This window comes from Hylobates moloch, unplaced genomic scaffold (assembly GCF_009828535.3).
Source record: "Hylobates moloch isolate HMO894 unplaced genomic scaffold, HMol_V3 SCAFFOLD_4, whole genome shotgun sequence".
Lineage (NCBI taxonomy): Eukaryota > Metazoa > Chordata > Mammalia > Primates > Hylobatidae > Hylobates > Hylobates moloch.
Window position 1 is genome coordinate 56,349,118 of NW_026652279.1, and position 13,025 is coordinate 56,362,142.

The following is a 13,025-nucleotide window of genomic DNA, read 5'->3' on the forward strand; positions in this document are numbered from 1 at the left end:
CCTGTCTCTCTTTTACTTTGTTTTCTGTTGAAATTCATGAATTCACTCTTTTCCCACACATTAGTGTAAAAGCTGTTTAATAGATTTATTCTTCTTTAGATTCCTCTAAAATGTCTTTATCCAAATTTGTAATAATGTTCCCATTTATTTGTGCCTCACAGTTCCACCTTTGCTACTGTACCTATATATAAATTAAAGCTTTATTAGTTTTTAATGGAGCTCTCCTGGTCTCCATTTCTGCCTGGATTGGCCTTTATATTCAGACTGGTGGCATTCTGCTCAAGCTCTTTCACCACTGATGGCTGTCTTAGTCTGTTTGTGAGGCTAGGTAATTTATAAAGAAAAGAGGTTTATTTGGCTCACAGTTCTGCAGGCTGTATAAGAAACATGGCCCCAGCATCTGCATCTGGCGAGGGCCTCAAGCTGCTTCCATTCACAGCAGAAAGGGAAGGGGAGCCGGTGTGTGCAGAGATCACATGGTGAGACAGGAAAACGAGGGTTGGGAAAAGTGCCAGGCTCTTTTAAACAAGAAGTTCTCCCAGGATCTAACAAAAGTAAAAAGTCACTCACAGCCCTCAATCCCCAGAGAGGGTATTAATCTATTGATGAAAAATCTGCCCCCATGACCCAAACACCTCCCATTGGGTCCCACTTCCGACATTGGAGATCATATTTCAAAATGAGATTTAGAGGACTGAAAAATCCAAACTGTAACAGTAGCTTAATCTAGGAACTCTCATGCAAGCCCCTTGGTCATTGTTGGCTCAATCTGGGAACTCTTCTTAAACCAGCAACCTAACCTTTCCCTAGTATATAATTAGCTCTCCTGAGCTGGTTTTGTTTTCTCGCTGAAAGTCTTTGTAGTCTCATTTCTGGGGTTAGAACAAAAAACTCAGTTTTACCTTCTACCCTCTCTGACCCTACACTTACTCTTAAGAAGTACTAATGTTAGCCATGACAAAGTCAAAATTGCTAGGAAAATATAATTTCTGGTGAAAGAAAAATAATTTGATAACTCTTCTGTTTCTAGTCCTCCCATTTTGAGATCTCCTACAACTCTTAGATTACTTGTCCATTTTCAATTTTTTCTCTATTACTCCTGTGTAGCTGATAGAACTTGGGGGCAGAAACACTTCATTTTCTTCTTATAAACCTATGACATAAACTAGAGAAAAGAAAACAGGGAGTTGGCTCCACAAATTTGATTTTAGTCTTGGTCTTATGTTAGATGTACACTCCTTCTATTAGAGGGAAGTTCTGTGCAGCTAGCCAAGGGCAGAAACCACATAAAGATTTAAGACTAGACCGTAATTGATAATAAAAAGTATTAATTTACCTGAAATCTCCCTTGGGCATAACTCTCTATAAGGATCTGGGAGATGGATGTGGATAGGAGAATAGAATGGGAAGGATCCTTGTTATCCAAAATGACAACAGATCCCAGAATTTTTTTCATGGTTAGTTTTTTTTAAAAAAATAGTTACACCAACTCAAAAATTTCCAACTCTTGCATCTTAACTAGTTTCACCAAATAAAAACTTGTCTTTTTATACAGCTTGTAGATAAATCTCTTGCCAAACTAGGCAAAACTCCTCTTCCTTCACTAGTAACCCATTTTGAATCTTAGCATAGCAAAGTGTCTAAATAAATAAATGTCTTATGCTCTGTGCAGAGAGATAGCCAAAGAATAATTCACTGCTGAAAATAATCATTTAAATGCAAGTATTTATTTTCGAAACATAATTCATCCATTTAAAGTTGGACTTTATGCTAACCAATTTGAAAATTACTGTTGAAAGATAAATGGAAGCTATTTCTTGAATCAAGTTTTCCATCTATATTTTTATGAATATATTTGGATTGGTTAACTGTAAGAAGCTGACTTTCCTATATGTCCCCTATCTAGTGAATTAATTTAACTGTCTGTATATGCATTCTGTTCTGTGGTAAATTACATAGTAAAAAACCAATGTAATTATAATGGATGCATGCTTGCTAAAATGTATAAGTTGAAAAATGTCAAATGATATAAAACACATTCTCCCCTTTTTAAAAACAAATGCTAATTCCTTCTAATATGGACTGTATTGTACAATTTGTTCTCCTCATTTAAGAAAAATTACGGAGTTACAGTTAAGTACAATATAAAGATAAAATTTAAGTTGGTTGAATGCCCATTTTGAAGGTAGAAAATATATCAAGCCTTATAAACTGGTACAACAGTCTTATTCAGAGAGCAGCAATTTATGTGAAAATTCAGTAAGTGCTACAACACCTCAAATAGCTGAGTACAGTAAGCATCCATTATGTATGAAAGCATTTTTAAAACATCAAGCTGCACTTTAGAAGTATCTTTCAGTATATTAGGCTCTTCATTCAATAATTTGGACTGGTATCTCTCCCAGTAGGACTATCACTAATGACACTGCCCAGTGGGATGCCATTTTATGAAGCATGGAAGGATCAATGCTTTCATCTGAAAACATTAAATTTAAAAAGGTTCAAGGTTACTATAAATAGGCTAACCCTTTTAATGATTTAGTTAATAGTTATAGAAACAACTGTTTAATCCAAAAAGTTTCATACCAATAACTTTCTATGAAGAAATCTGATCTTGCTGTTATTTTGGCAGTTGGTAAACCACCAAGAGGAACAAGTCCTTGCTTAACTCTGATTTTAAGAACTATTCTTTTTGGTAAATTGATGTAATTTGTGTCCATTTCTACAGCAGAGTCAAAGCTTAACTTTGCAGGCCATTATTTTCATTCATATAAATTTGTGCTTTTACTAAATTGACCTTACAAGCTATTGAATTAACATATGTCATTATTCAGTGATTAAATCAACTAGGTAGAAAAATATGAAGCAGTCATTTTTGAGGTAAAAATGATCACTTACAGGCAATATCATATTGCTTAATCTAATGAAGTATATAAATATATAATTTCATTAATATAATGATTTTCATACAATGACAAAGATGATAATAGTAATAAATATTTACTATGTGTATATTTATTAAATAAATGAATAAATGATAGTTGATCAAACTTTTCCACTTATTATTATAGACCTAATGCTTAAATTTAACATTTCTGCGTTAAAATGTACTCATTAGATACATTTTTTTGCATTCTAGGAACCAAATTCATATTTTTTGATTATGCAGTGGACTCTTTCTCTCTGTCACACACATGGATGTGCGCGCGCACACACACACACACACACACAAAATGTAGTTCTGTATGGAATCTCAAAAATAAACTAGATTATCTACTAGCTTTCTTTCAGGACTATAATAAGATTTCTTCCAAATGCATATCAATGCAGTACTCAGAGAAAAACAAGGCCATTTTTTTGAGCAGGAGCAGTCTGTATGTGGGTGTTGATGCCAGCCATTTGGACAAAACATCCACAAACATCTTTTCATGATGCATTAAGGACACAAGATTTGGTATTACCAGACTGTGCCTACTTTTATTTCTATTCCCTTATGTAAAGCATAGTGTAGTTTTTTTTCATAATTCGAAATTTGATAGATAAAAATTGAACAATGAATAAAAGGTTATTCTATTTTAATTTTTGAACAAATATTTATGGAACCTATCTGAATATTTTAGAATGTTTTCAAGATTTGTATTATTTCCTATCTCCCACCAAAAAAAAAAGAATTCTTCCAGACTTTAATTTTGTCTATGGGCTCAGTGAAAAGTGTTTGCTTTCCTAAGGTATGAGCATGTACTGGTTCACTAACTTCCCAGTTGTTTTTCTGGCTGAGAAGAGCTTTTATTCTGGTGGCACATGTCCATGACAGCTGTTTATTCCACATGTTTCCATTGAAAGCATATTAACCTGAGCAAATGGGGATAATTATCACAGTGTAAAAATGCCTTTGGATGTTAATGATTACTCTTCTGTCCTCTCTTTTGATTGGCCTGACCCTCGTATTACTATGTATTAATATCTTTAGATCTTCATGGTAACAAGGACATTCCGAAAGTCATCCACATTGACTTTGGCTGAGAAAGCTTGAGCTTTGGTAAATATTTTTCAATTAGGTGTGTAGAAATCAATCAATAGACTATTTCCTCCCATGACCATATGTATTAATATTGACTAGTAATAATTTGATTCACTGACCTTTCGGTCATCTGAAATTAAATTATTGAGATTTAAACATTTTTTTCTTTAAAAGCCTGGGTATGGCAGCATGCCATTTAGATGTAGCTGGTGAAAGGGAATATCACAGATATCTGGATCATAGATATTCTTGATTTGATTTCCCAGTTTAAATATATATCTATATATAACAAAAATTATATATAAAAAGTATATGTAACAAAAGTAATTCATCCAGTAGAGCAAAAATGGCAGTAATTACTTTGTAACTTTCCTAGTTGTACTATTTCAGTATTTCCTCACATGGCTGATTTTCTTATATATAATATGTATTTGACATACAATGGCTATGTTTATCTACTTTTGTTAGGAAATTGCTTCTGACCAAGAACGCTTTCCTTTATACCTCTAATACTGTATGTAATATATTAATGTTAGGTGACAGTTTTCTCATCATTTTATCAAATATCTTCATTTTACAAATAAAGAAAAAACATGATAAGGAGACAATAAAAGACTTGTCTAAGAACACGTAAGTTGTTAAAAAGTACTTGTCACTTAATTGCGTTTTATATAATCACAGGCAGGTTAAGCTCTGGTATTCTATACATAGCAAACTATAAATCTGATAAAAATTGTTCATTATTATGTGTAGTTCATCTCATCCCTTTTCACCACAATGCAACTTCTGTTTACATGTGTTCTACAACACACATTCCTTGTTTGATCTCCATGGTATCTTGATCTCCTGCATGATCCTTCTCTTTCTCTGACTTCAGCTGTTTAGATTATACCAACCACATCCTTTTTTAGAGGGATCTTTTAAAGACTGCATATCCAGCTTTGGAAACACTCCTATGTTCTAGCCCCACATTTGCAATTGCTCACAAATCCTTTTCACCTGGATGTTTCACAGACATTTCACAGGCACAAACAGAACTAATTGTTTTCTTATTTTTCTCACCCTATGATTCATAAGCTTCTCCTTATATTTTCTATTTGGTTATTAATTTGACCATCTAAACAAGCAACAAAATTGGGCACTTGGGAGTCACCCTGGATTTCGCTACTACTCTCAGCCACCCGCATCTAATCAATCACAAAGTTCTCCTAATATCTTTCTTTTACTGATATCTGGTATCTGTCCTCCCACCCTTTCCTCTCTTTACCACAGCTCACTCTAATGCCTAACACATAGTAGGCACTCTGCAAATATTTATTGATGAATAAATAGGACAGAAATGAGTACATGATGACTAAGATATAGCTTCTCCCCTCATTTACTTTATTGTAACAAATGAAGAGAGGCAATGAAAGAATACACGATGCCTGCTATCTTCCAGCAGTGGGCATATATGAGAGGTAAATTTCCCCAAGTTGGAGGTCAAAGAAATCTTTCTGAAAAATGAAAGCCTAGGTAAAATCTAAATTCATTTACTCATTTATAATCTAGTTGGTTTTCTACTAATCCCCTTAGATTGAGAATCAGGGGGAAAATTGGCTGGGGACAAAGGGAAATTTAGTTGTTTCTATGAAGACCAGTCTGGCTTCCCTTCTCCTCAGGTAGCCGTGACTACTTACATGTTCTTGGATATAATTTTTTTCTAAAGCACCTCAGATCTCTGTCTTGTATAATTAGTGACTCATAGAGAAAGACTTGACTCCACAAATTCTGAAATTTGTGATTACAATCACAAATCCTGAAACAATTAACTAGCAAATTACATTACTTTTTAATATAAAATTTATAGAACAACAGAATTCTAATGGATGTTGTGTTTTAATATAAAGTATAGGCTGAACAAATACACTTTATCAAAAGCTATAGGATAAGCTTCAGTCTTACCCTTCTTGTGTGGTGTGTTCCAGTTCTGGCCTGGTTTCAGACATGTGGTATCATTCAAAATGAACAGAATTGTCTGGTGGTTTTTATATAATATACTTGTTCTGAAATGGACAAACTATACTAAAATAATGATAGTAAAAATAATAATAATTCAAATTTTCCTAAAATATTCTCTGGAAACAAAAAAAGCTCTTACTTGAGATTTTTGAAATTTTTCTTTTAAAATATGAATTAAGGGCCAGGAATGGTGGTTCACACCTGTTGTCTCAGCAGTCGGAGTCCAAGGTATGCAGATCACGTGAGGCCAAGAATGTGAGACCAGCCTGGGCAACATGGTGAAACACTATATCTACAAAAAATACCAAAATTAGCCAGCGTGATGGCACACACCTGTAGTCCCAGCTACTTGGGAGACTGAGGTAGGAGGATAGCTTGAACCCAGGAGACAGAGGTTGCAGTGACCAAAGATCGTGCCACTGCACTATAGCGTGGGCGACAGAATGAGACTCTGTCTCAAAAAACGTAACATAAAATAAAATGTGAATTAATATTAGTGGAAAATGATCAGGTTTCAAGTAATATTTCTTGGCTCTTTTGTTAATTTGTTTTCCATTAAACTTTCTTTTTTAGAGTTAATTAGTCTACGGCTATGAAATCTGTTAAATAATACTTTTATTGACTCTCAGATTACCTGATATAATTCAGTAAACAGCGAAAAAGCAAATAAATGTAATTCTCATTTTGAAATTAAACATATAAATTATTTATCTTTAATGAATTGGCCAAATAGCTCAAATAACACCTTTATGATTTTATAAGGAAAAAATTAGGAAATACCTAAGTAACAGATAAAGAAAAAACATAACTTTAAAAAAAATTCAACTTATTTCTTTTCCTCCAAAAAAGAAAACCTCTGATTCCTAACTCTGTCTTAATTCACATAATGTAATATGTGGAGAAATTCAACCAACAAAATCTCCTCAGTTTGGTTCCTTTTAGTAAGGACATCATTTAAAACTGTATTTATGGACTTCTTGTAGAATTAGTCTTCTTATAAAAGATAAGAAAAACTTACTAATTTAAAATTACATACCATCTTTAATCTTCATTTTACTTATTTTTAAGTCCTTTAATACCTAACGTTACATTTTTAACTTGGTGACCTATAATCAGCACTACATATGTTCTATGCTTCAAAACAGAAGTTTAAAAAATAAGCCATCAATTCCATCAGTGAAAAATGAAATGGCAGTTGTTTTCCAGTATAGGAAGACAAATAACATTAAGCTGTGAATAATCAAAGTCTCCCCTGGTTCTGCTTGCAATCAGTGAGTAAGATTTACAAGTTGATTACAGTCTATAGTTACAGACTCAGTTTTTGGTTTGGGAAAACAAAATATTTTTATGTGTCTTATATAGGAGCCAAATCTAGTGGCATTTGCTTTATTAGCCCCATTAAGCAATCTGACTCCACCATTTTTTTCCTTAACTTTCTGGGTAAAAGACACATTTCACTTTTCACCCTAAGGCTGCTGATGGTTCCTATTTTTGTAAACACTGCTAGTAAAAAAACAAAACAAAACAAAAAACTTCTTATATCCCAAGGTTGTGCTACTTTTAGCCTCTCTGGGGGTCAACAGATAGGGCAATGAGAGGAGTTATGCACTGTCACAGCCTGAACAGAATCTCATCAATCAGACAACAGGATTTCACTCTCTGGTGTCTTCTTTCCACTAGAGTGGAAACAAAGGAAAGAATCCCTTAGAAAGCAATTCTGCTGAATTACTTTATAAGATCAGGAAAACAAACAATAGTACTTATATCTCTAGTAAGCATTTTCCAACATGGATAAATTGTTCTCAGAAAATACTTTTTATGTGAAATTTTACATAAATTTTACAGGAAGTTCAAAGTAATAGCAAATAAAAGCTTAAAAAACTGAAGTCTAGCTTTCTGCTATGGATGGGGAAGAGAAAAGTTCTCACCCCAAGATCTGTTTTGCTACATGTTAGCCTAGCATGTCCCTACAACAATTCCAGATGACTGCCATGGTGAGGCCATGCTTTGGAGGGACTTGCATCTGAGCACAATGATTTTCTGTTGAGTCAGAAGTGCAGAATTCTGTTTCATTCTCAAACCACCTCTTAGAAACTATTTCAGACTTCACAATATAAACACACCACGCTCGGAAACATACACACCTGACACACAAACACTCCAGCAACAAGAGCTTTAAAAAACACCAGCTAGAGCAGAAATTTATTTATTTATTTATTTATTGAGACAACATCTTGCTCTGCTGCGCAGGCTCTGGAGTGCAATGGCGCGATCTCGGCTTACTGCAACCTCTGCCGCCCGGGGTCAAGCAATTCTCCTGCCTCAGCCTCCCGAGTAGCTGGGATTACAGGCATGTGCCACCACACATGGCTAATTTTTGTATTTTTAGTACAGACTGGGTTTCACCATGTTGGACAGGTTGGTCTCAAACTCCAGACCTCAGGTAATCCACATAAATTTGAGGACAATGAATGAATAAACTTTTAAATTATTCTTATTTCAACTATGTGTTTTTTTGGGGGCATCATTAATTTGTTTGTTAACAGATTATGCCAAAATATGTATATTCAGATTATTTGGATGGAAATTAAGGAATGTAAAGATGCTATAAATAAAGGCTAACCTATTTTGCTTTGTGCTTTGTGTGTAGGGAGTGGTAGACTGGTCACAAATAAATTGAATTCCCATAGTATAATATATGGTTCAAAGCTTTGCAGACATAAACGGTAGGTGTAATTGGATTTTAAGGGACTGATAAACACCATGTAAGTTCATAGGGAATGGTTATTTAATTCAAAATCTCAACAGCTAATTTTCCAAAAAATCATGAAACTGACAAGCAGATGCGAATGAACTGGGAAGTTGCATGAGGGCATGCAGGCAGAATAAATAGTATATGATGGTCATTATAAAGAATGTTAACAAGCTAAGGCAGACTTCATATGCAATGTTTGTATACACATAATATCTGTCAAGTGGTCTAAAAGCATGTCTGAAGCTCATTGTCTCTCTTTCTAGAAAATAACGCAAAAAGCCAGAAATTCATATGTTCCATTCGCTTTCTGCTGTGCTCCAAGCATTTTCATGTCATTAAAATATTAGCAATTTAAATATTGTATTTTATGTATGATATTTTAGTAGTTATTTTGATGATATTTAGGAAGGTTTCTTAAACTCATCAACTAAAAAATAAACTATCTCCATTCACCATGCTGACTTTTGTTAGTACCAGTTTTAGATAGTTATACTTTCTGACCTTATCCTGTAGTATATATTTGCCTCATTTTGGTAAGGTTTTTCTATTAATAACATGAATGACTAGAAGAGAAAGTTACCATAAGTCATAAATATTGCATATACACAAACTACAAGAAATGTTTTCTAGTTTTGTTTTTACCAAACATAATGAAAATTTTGAAGTCAGATAGAATATAAATTTTATTTAAAGAAGAGTTTCCTATGATCTTACTATGAAAATACTTATTATTTTAGATATACTTCTATCAAGCTCTTTTATCTTGTTTCCTCAATCTGTTATAGACTAGACACAATATATTCTTTTTAAAATCCTGTAAATGTTCAGTGACTGGCTTGATGATACACCAGTAAAATAGAAGGGTGATAAGCGGCACTAGGAAAGTTATACATGTTAATTACAGAACTTAAAAACCAAACCAACCTGAGGTTATTTATTATAAGCTCAGAGAAATCTAAATCATCATTCATGCCTCCCATAAAATATTTATTTCCAAAAAAAATCACAATCTTGAGATTTCTTTTCCAAAAGCCCTTTCTTTTTATTATCTCTTTAAGTATTATAAATGGAAACAAAGTGGTTAAAATATATTTGCAGAGTTTAGTTTTTATCTTTAGTAATGACTAGAAAAGCTCTTATTGTACTGATCCTCTCACAGATAACTATAACACATGAAAAAATTTAAGAAACAACTGCTCAAAAGCACTGAAATATAACCAGTGGAAGATTCTATAGGGTTGTCAATTCTTGGAAGAAGTGGCACTGGTGAGTTTCTCTGTGTGTTTGTGTACGTGTATGGACTGCACTGGGAGTCATGGAGATAACTAAAATCTCTGTTAAAAAATCTTGACTTTCTGACTTGAAGAGGGGCTACCTCAGCTACTAGAAATTTTTTAAGGGGGTATCCTGGAGAGGAGAGAACTATAGAGGCAATGCATAAAATTCTGTAAATAAACTCTTCCCAAATTTCTGTCTGAACCTCAATCATATATGCATGAACAGACTCCAAGAAGCCTCTAGAAGATTAAAAGAATGTAACAAAAATTTAAGATGCTGCACAAGAACAGCAGCCTTGAATCTAACTTAATTGGCTGTTACAACAAATACACAAAATTCAACACTCTTGAGATGAATTTAACAGAATCCCAAGAAGTGGTAACATAACATTGAAAATGTCAAGGATATGATAAAAAATTACTAGATAGTAGAAGAAACAGAAAAATATGAGCAATTTTCCAGGGAAAAAATCAAGGGAGAATGATCCAAAGATAACAAAGATGTGAGAATTAGCTCACACTATTTTAAAATATTTACCAAACTAGTCTCATGATGTCAAGGGAAAAAATGGCTTATAGTGAATTAATATAGAAAATATATTTCTGAGAAATGGAAATTATAATAAAGGAACCAAATGGAAGTCTATAAGTAAAATTTAAAATATGTAATACTGTATATTTGAAATTAATACCAGAATAAAATGACTGAAGAATCAGTAAACTTCAAGAGAGATAAAATATATTATATCTAAAAAATGGAAAAAACATTAAAAAAACACAGTGCTTCAGGAAGCTGAGCATTGATATCAAAAGTTGTAACATAAATGTCTTCAATCCAAGAATGAGAGTAGAGAGAGAATGAGGCAGAAGAAATAATAGTCAACATTTCCCCCAATGTGGTGAAAGACACAAATTTACAGATTTAAGAAGTTCAGTAAATCCCAAGCAGTTTAAGTAGAACAAAGCCAAACTTAGGCACAGCATAGTCAAACTTCTAAAAAACAAAGACAGAAAATACTAAAATGGGCAAGAGAAAACTGACCTATTACATAGAAGAGAATAATCAGAAACAATTGAGGCAAGAAGACAATAAATCAACATCTTTAAAGCATTGAAAGAAAAATATCAATCCAGCTAGAATTATGTATTCAACAAAAAATATTTTACAGAATGAAAGCAAAATAAAGATATATACAGATATACCTATATTACTAGAAATGCTAAAGTTAGTTCTTCAAGCTGAAGGGAATTAATACCAAATGAGCTCAAAACTTCTGAAAAAAATGAAGAGCATTAGAAAAGGTAAATATGTGGGTAAATATAAAAGGGAATTTTCCTTTTCAATTTTTCTAAAACACATATACATTTGTATTAGTTCATTTTCATGCTGCTGATAAAGATATACCAGAAACTGGGAAGAAAAAGAGGTTTAATTGGACTTACAGTTCCACATGGCTGGGGAGGCCTCAGAATCATGGTGGGAGGCAAAAGGCACTTCTTACACAGTGGTGGCAAGAGGAAAAATGAGGAGGAAGCAAAAGCGGAAACCCCTGATAAACCCATCAGATCTTGTGAGACTTATTAACTATCACGAGAATAGCATGGTAAAGACTGGCCCCCATGATTCAATTACCTCCCCCGACTCCTTCCCACAACACATGGAAATTCTGAGAGATACAACTGGAGTTGAGATTTGGGTGGGGACACAGCCAAACCATATCAACATTTGAAACATTTTAAACATGGTACTTAAAATGGGAAGAAACTGTATATATATTTGGAGACTAAACGAAAGAACACAGTGAACAAATGATTTCTAGGTTTCTGGCTTGAGCGATCAAAGGTGGATATGCCACTTACTGAGATGGCAATTTTTTTGCTCAAATTGAGCTGCTACGGGATGATTTTTTTTGTTGTTTGTTTTATTCATTTTATTTATTTTTGTACAGGGATAATCTTTAACTGGCAGTTGAATAAATATACTAACTGGAACCAGTAAAGTATACTAACTGGAGCCAGTAAAGAGATGGCAAAGATGGAAAAGACAAAAGTCTATGAAAGAAGATGGAGTACTTACTGGGATATAATAAATTTAGGCAAAAACTATGAGATATTCTGAGGAAAAATTTAGGTTTGGACATGAGTGAAGTGTTTTGGTTTAGAGGTATATATTTGAGCATTATTAACACAGACATGACAATGGTAGTCATGGTTGTGAATGAAAACATTTAGAGGAAGAAGAGAGCTGGTACAGAAACATATACCGGATGCTTAAGGAATTCCAGCATTGGAAGTGTAGGTAGATGAATGAGCAGCAAAGGAAACCCAGGATTAGGAAAGAAACCAGTATTGTGCCCTGTGTTGGATGACAAGAACAAGGTGTTTCAAAGAAGAAATCATCAATAGCTTGGAATGCACCAGAGAAGGCATGAAAATGAAAACTCAAAAATCCCATTGGATTAGAAATATAGGCCATTGTTGGTCTTAGGAGGAATCATTTTCATGGAGGGCTGAAACTTGAAATAGAATTAGACCCTCAGGAGAAAGGTATGCATAGAAAATCAGGATGTGGGGACATAACAGCAGTTATAGATAGCTATTTACAAAAAGTTTGGGTGTAAAAAAGGAAGGAAGAAGAAGGTGATAGAAGAGTTGGGGAAGGTAAAGTTATGGAAATCTATTTTTTTCTTAAATGGGACATTTCAGAGCATGATGGGAGCCAGGATCCAGTTCAGAGGGAAAGGGTTACACAAGTGTGTAAAGTTCCTGAGAAACTGGGAAAAGCGATGACAGATATGAGTTACCAGTTTTAAAAACTAGTCCAATAATCAGAAACAACATTAAAAAAGTGTTTTTCCTTAAACTTATTCAAATAATCAAATGTTTTGCTGAGCATGAAATTTATAAAGTAGTTACATTTGATGCTAAAAAAATTTTACTACCAAATTATGTGTTCATGATTAAGTCTTCT

The 13,025-nt window shown here is 33.6% G+C and overlaps 1 protein-coding gene across 4 annotated transcripts in view; it reads right to left on the reverse strand.

Moving 5' to 3' along the window:
* ALCAM (activated leukocyte cell adhesion molecule) overlaps positions 1–13,025 on the reverse strand; it is a 210,965-nt gene that overhangs the window by 88,031 nt on the left and 109,909 nt on the right. The gene's annotated exons all lie outside the window — the stretch shown is intronic.